This window comes from Lynx canadensis, chromosome A2, assembly GCF_007474595.2.
Source record: "Lynx canadensis isolate LIC74 chromosome A2, mLynCan4.pri.v2, whole genome shotgun sequence".
Lineage (NCBI taxonomy): Eukaryota > Metazoa > Chordata > Mammalia > Carnivora > Felidae > Lynx > Lynx canadensis.
Window position 1 is genome coordinate 47,694,491 of NC_044304.2, and position 7,139 is coordinate 47,701,629.

Genomic DNA, 7,139 nt, shown 5'->3' on the forward strand with positions numbered 1-7,139 from the left:
ACAACAAGCCAAAAACCTGTACCATATCCTAACTTGTCATTCTGCTCTGAGTCTTAGGTTTTAACTCCCAGCAACTGATCAATTAAAAGATTAAATTTTTAAGAATCTGTAGTTTCTAGGTCTTATGTAGACATTAGTTGCTATCTTTTTAAATTTCTATATGATCTTTTTTTGGCTATCACTGAACAAATATTGTGTATTCATGGTAGGCAGGGTGCTCTGACATTCATTTCATAAAGCACAAATTGTCAGTGGTTATGAAATATGAGATTGAAAGTTATTTGCTTCAATACATACTTTTGACAAGATGACATTTTGACTTTAATGACACCAAAAATCCTGATAAAATCATATTGAAACAAAAAAAAAAGTGGACTTGACTTTCATTCCCCCAGTCTTTTCTCTGTTTATCTTTTCACAGGCACTTAAAAATTCTTACATTATGTTTAAAAACATCCATTAATTTCCCATTGCCTCTGTATGCCTAAATTTGTTTATAAGGCTTTTCCTTCCCCTGACCGAGCTCTGGTTGTTTCTAAATCTGCATTATTCCCCCTGCACAAAGTTTCCCTTTTAGTTGTGCCTGTGTTTGAATGATGCTACCTACTCTACTAGGAATGTCCCCTCCAAAGATGCCTCTCTGATAGTGTCCCACTGAATGCAACTGAGTCAACTCTCACTATGTCCCAACTCTCTCAATGTCCCACTGAGTGCAACTCTCTCTATGCAGTTCCTCTCCAGAATTCTCAAGCCCATGTTGCTTCCTTACTTGTGAGATTCTGGAACTCTGATCTGTTTGTCCTTGAAGATAAAGTCCTTGTCTTCTTCATAATTCATACTCAGAACTGAGGACAGGCTGCATATAGAGTGTGTTTGATAGCTCTTAGTTGGGCAATTTAATGCATTCATATATTTGGTCTTCATTGTTGTTTCACTTATTTTGTTTGGCATTGCATCATTCAGGACACAGTAAATTATTCTGTGACACCCAATAATCTCAATGGCTTATAAAATGAAAGGACACTGTATGTTCTTTGGGGGTGGGCTGCAGCTCTGCTTCATGTTGTATTTGCTGTAGGACCTAGGTTGATGAGCAGCCTCTATCAGGAACATTTTGATGGTTGTGTCAGTGGGAGAAGAAACCTGGCACTTGCATCCTGGCCCTAGAGCTTCTACTTAGAAAAGATAGATGCCACTTCTGCCTTCTTCCAATTAAGCACAATGAAACATCTTGACTTCAGAGTAGTAACATATAATTCACCCTCAGGGAGGGATATGCTAAAGAGGGAATTTGGGGCAAATAGTAATACAGTCTACCACTGAGAGATGACCATATATCATCTAGCTCATGTATTTAGTCACTTTTAGTTGCATTTATCCTATATACCCAACTATTGTGTAAAATGATGTGTAAGAGTAAGAAAGTTCCTTTCAAAAGTTAGCAGCAGGATATGAATGAATGAATGAATGAATGAATAACAATAATTTATAGAATTATGAATTATAAGAACACTTCTGATAGCCTGGACAGTAATTTTTATATCATCCCTGAGATGAAATATAGACACATGGGCATTCTTGCTTGTCTTTTGGTATGAATACCTTTCTTTTTATTTCGTATTTTCCTAAGTCTGAAGAACAGGGTGTTAAATGAACTCCCTCCATTGGTGATGACTTTCCAGTCTGGTGCATTTCTCCACAGTCTAGTCGCTCTTTCGATTCTTGCTACATGTAGCTCAGGCCATTTCAGAGATCTGAATATCTAAGCAGAAGCTTCCATAATATAGGGCAATAAAGTAATTACATCCCATCATCATTTGTCCTTCCCTTTTCGATCTGGGTTAGCATCATTAGCTTTAATTTAATAATACCATCTCTTATTATTGAATACATTTAGAATTCACTTTGTTGGTTATTTTTTTTTTAATTTTCACTTTAGTATAACCTCCAAAATGTTTTGTTCAAATTAACTGTATTTCTGATGTACACTTTGCTTCCTCTGTTTATTTTCTCTCTCCCTCATTTTCTTTTTCCTTCTCTTCTCTCCCTTTCCTCCATGTCTTTACCTTTCTACCTCTCTGTCTCTCTTCTGTCTTCTCTCTCTCTTTCTTGTATGCCCTCCTTCCCTCCCTCCCTTCTACATTTCTTTTTCTTTCTTTATCTCTCTCTCATTTATTTATTTATTTATTTATTTATTTATTTATTTATTACATTTGTTTATTTTTGAGAGAAAGAGCACAAGTGGGGAGGGGCAGAGAGAGAAGGAGACAGAATCCAAAGCAGGCTCCAGGCTCCGAGCTGTCAGCACAGAGCCTGACGTGGGGCTCGAACTCACAAACTGTGAGATCATGACCCTAGCCGAAGTTGGACGCTTAACTGACTGAGCCACTCAGGTGCCTTTCTCTCTCTCTTTTATTTTTCAGTGGCACACAGATAGTGGTTGGGCTTGATAGAATCCATTTCAATTATTGAATGTCTACTGAACACCAGGTACTTTTCTAAGGATGTTAGGGCTTTGGTAACATTAGATAATAATAAGTATGGCACATTTATGCATACAAAATATTGGTTCTGCCTATGGTACAAAAAAAATGTAAATTAGTGGCTTAAAGGCATTTGGGGCTTTATCTGGAGAATTCAGACATACCTATTTCTCTGACTCATCCCCAGCAAGGATAAAAAAGAAATGGCTTTACCTCTCCATTTGTACTTATTCTGAATGCACCTGAAATAACTTATCTTTAATAGGTCCAAGCAGCTCACACATTTGCTTTCATTACTGATATTACAGCTCTAGCACCACCTTGGGCCCTTTAAATAGTAAAAAGTACCAGACTCTGTACAGTTCTACTCAAGGCTGTTTTAAAGCAAAGTAATATCAGTTGTCCTCCAGTGGGGTTCAGGCTGATTATTAGTGCCCCAGACCCCCTTTCTCTTCAAACTTGTAAATATACTAGTGTCAGGATTTATGTGCAATTGCTCCCCATTGCCAGATGCATGTCCTTATTCTCTCTGCCAGCTCAGTACAGTTTATGTCATAGGATGAATTCATACCCTCATCCATTCATACATTCCACAGATAGTTATGGAGCATCCCTGTGAGATACCCTGTTAGGTGCTAAGGTCCTGCAGTTGAAGTTTTAGTTCCTGCCCTCAAGGAAGTGGGTCTGATAGAAGCAGGCTAGGAAATAATCACGTTTAATACAGAGAGATAGATGCTGTGATCTAGGTAAGCCCTGTGGTCCTCTGAAAGTGTAGGAGAAGGTCACCAACTCAGCCTCGGGGAAGTGGTCCTCCAGCAGATAGGGACCCTCTGTTAGTCTATTACGTGTTCTATTATCATCATTGCTCTGGCTTGGGGCAGCATTTCTTAAGGTGTGATAGGGAATCTTTAGATTACATCTAGGAGAAAGAGTCTGTTGCTAGTGTGTGTGCTTGCAGAGAGGATGTTTTTTAAGCAAACGTTTCTTTGACATGTAACAAACCTTAAGAAAAGTATGATCTTAAATGTGCAGCTTGGTACATTACACACAATAAGTATGCCAGTTTGCAGAACCTGGATTAGGAAGTAGCACCTTGCCAGCCCCCACAAGTTCCATTTGTGCCCCTGCCTAAGCATTGCTGCTTTTAGGATGGACACTGTCCTGACTTCTGGCACAGATTAGTTTTGCCTGGTTTTGAACTTTATGTCAGTGCAGTGCTGTCCTACCTCTAGTGCTCTTTTGCATCTGTCTTTTCTGAGCTATCTTCCACATTTGTGAGATTCATCCCTGTTGTAGGATCAGCTATAAACATACATTTTTAAAAAATAATTACAGTAGACATTTATTTAAAGTAATACATTTGCAGCTCCAGTAGTTCTAAATCATACATTTCAGGTTTACCCAACTTCTTAAAAATATCTGATAGCATCTGCAACCACAGATTTCAACCCCACGATTATTTCTTTGCCCATTTTTCTCTCTCTTTTCTTTCCCAAATAACTTCTTTCAGAAGTTCAAGGTAGAATTTATCCTCCTCATATTTTAGGATATGCTCTTTAGGCAAATCTGCTGCCTCCTGGTCAGGGCCATTGCTCACTTAATGAGAAACATCCTGTCGTTATACAGATTCTCAGGAAGACTTCTTGTGGCCTCTTTCACATTGTCATTCTCAGATACGGTATTACCTTGCATTAACCCCAATTTATTGAACCCTGCAGCCCTGTCACACCATTTTCGAATACCCTCTAGCCACCAGCTTGATGCTGTAACGGCAGGCCTAAACGTTCTCTGTGATTTGTAGCGTTTGATCTCGTATTCCATTGTATGTCTATACCACAATTTACTTATTTATTCTGTGTCAAGGAATATTTGGGTTCTTGGGCTTGCAATACCATTCTCTTCTCCCTTTCAGCTTCAGAGTCTTGGAAAGCAGCAATAACCACCTCGGTTTGAATGACATTGTTTTTGTTATCTTTACCTTTTTGGTTACTTTCTATTTATGGCAGACTATACTAGTGGCTTTCTTTTTAAGTGTTGATATAAAGTTTTCTTTTAAAATAATTTTGATTGAAATAAATGGATTGATGTAAAAAAAACCTTTCTTTTTTTAAATGTTTATTTTAGAGAGAGAGGGCACACATGAACAGGAGAGGGTCGGTGGGGCGGGGGGAGACAGAGAATCCCTTTAGGGATTCTCTGCTGAGAGCTAAGAGCCCAACATGGGGCTGGATCTCAGGCACTGTGAGATCAAGACCTGAGCCAAAACGAAGAGTCAGACGCTTAACTGACTGAGCCATGCAGGTGCCACTAAACAATCTTTTAGAGATAATACGGGTGTAATATTATGACAAATATCATGGAAGTGAGAATCAAAACAGCTTAGTTTAGGATAAATGTGTTTAGAGATTTGGTGTTTTTTGTTAGAAGGTAATAATTTACATGCCCAGGTGTTTTAGCAATCAACATCCTCAACCACTGGGTTTAATAATTTATGAGATTATTTGGGATTAACACAGGCTTGCTTTGTTAAGGTCTAGGGAGTATTTGGAATCAGCATGTCAAGAGTTTGAACAAACCCAGGTATGACCTGTAGCAAGAGACCTGGGCACTGGGGAGAGAAAGCAGTTTGATAATGGTGACCACTTGGGAATGGGCTTGATCATCAAGTGGGCTGGAGGAGCAGTGCTAACTGTTCACACTCTTCTCTCTGGACCTCAAGGCCCTGATCCACAGGTTGCATAAGGAATATCAAAGAACCAACTTGACTTTCACATCTTTCTCACTTCCCTGTGACTTAATAATAGGAGTTGCAATTTATAGTGCATGTATTATGTGCAAAACACTTTGCAGGGTTTATACCATTTAATTCTTACAACAAACCTGAAAGGAGAGGGCATGTTACTGTGGTAGTCAGAGTATGGCCCCCCAAAATGTCCATATCCACATTGCTGGGATCCAAATACTTTACACTGCAAAGGGGAATTAAGGCTGCAGATGGAACTAAGTTTGCTGGTCAGCCGACCATAGGGAGATTTTCCTGGTTATCTGGGTGAACCCAGTGTAATCTCAAAGATCCTTAAAAGTGAAAGAGAAGGCAAAAGAGAGGGTCAAAGTGAAGTGATGTGAGCAGGACTCAACCTGTTTTGCTGCCTTTGAAGATAGAGGAAGGGGAACAAATGCTGGAAAAAGAAACAGATCCTACTCAGAGAGAACAGAAAAGAACACAGCCCTGTGGAGGCCTTCCTTCCTTTTGGGACAGTGAGACCCATATTAAACTTCTGAGCTATAGAAATATAAGATAATATGTTTGTGTCCATTCAGCTCCTAAATTTGTGGTAATTTGTTGTGAAAGCCAAAATAAATTAATCCGGTTACATAAAAGGAACTGGAGCAGAGGCCAGGTAAGGAGCTGATAACTAAAACCGGCTGTATTAGATGCCAGATCTATCTGCCTCCAAAACCAATACTCTTGATTGTTACCTCTTATGATTCAAGACTAGAACACAGGTTGGGTGGTTATATAGTTTAGATATTTTGCTTTATACCATGGATGGGCAAAGGAAAATTAGGTAGGCTCCAAAAGTCTGAGAACCGGAAAAGGAAGTTCATCACACGTACAAAAGGACTTAAGATTGATGGGTCTTTCTAATATACTTAGTGTAAGAATGTTCATGAGGCACTTAACAGAAAAGCCAACTCAAACTGGTTTAACAATAAAGGGGAATTTGGGGCAAAAAATAAAGAATGTGCTGTGGCTTCTAGCTTCATTTTAGATTTGATCCAGCATTGCAGTGAGGTCAGAATTTCCTCATTTCTCCCTCCATCCCTGCTTCCCTTCCCTCCTTTCTTCCTCCTTCCCTCTCTTTCTCCCTTTTTCATGTCCTTGTTTGTTTTCTTTCTTCCTTCCTACTCTGTCTTTCCTTGTGTTGATTACATTTAAAAGTGATCTCTCCCCTGGTCCCAGGATGGCTGTCTGCATCTCCTGGGACCATGTATTCCCTTTGCACAAAAAGCAGGAATGAGAGTGCTTTTGCACCAGCGCTCACAGCAGCAACAACAACAACAACATGAGAGAGAGAGAGAGAGAGAGAGAGAGAGAGAGAGAGAGAGAGAGAAAACAGAATTGTAAAAGAAATTCTCAGTGACTTAAACAGTTTAGATCCCATGCCCACTGCTGTCCAGTGGGAAAAGAAGCACATCTTGCCTAGGTCATACCCTCCTCTGGAAAATAAGGAAATTCCCTTAAGCCACATTGATTCCCACACAGAAATCAGGAGCCATCAGAAGGAGGACTGATTCTTATATGAGGGAGAGGCAAACCCAGAAGGGAAGAAAAGAGATTCTTTCAAGGAAGCCAAAGAGATACATAAGATCATAAGGTCAATTCCTTCTCATTTGGGAAAAGATAAAAACTGAAATCCATTGAATTTACAAATAGACTATGTTAGAGAAATTCAGCCATGTGGTAGTCACATTTTTCTATTTGTGTTTAAAGTTTTATAGAAACATTGGGTGTAAACGTTTTACAGGATCTTGATCTTAGCAATATGCTGCAGCCCATGAAATTCTCAGTGAAAGGACTTCAGGGTTTGTTTATAGTATTCTTTTTTTGTGTCCTTCTATTTATGTATTTTTTTGTCTATTTAACAGAGTATT

At 39.2% G+C, this 7,139-nt stretch overlaps 1 pseudogene; it reads right to left on the reverse strand.

Annotated features, from left to right (window-relative positions):
- Positions 1-3,939: 3,939 nt before the first annotated feature.
- Positions 3,940-4,304, reverse strand: LOC115501300 (annotated as a pseudogene).
- Between the last annotated feature and the right edge of the window lie 2,835 nt (positions 4,305-7,139).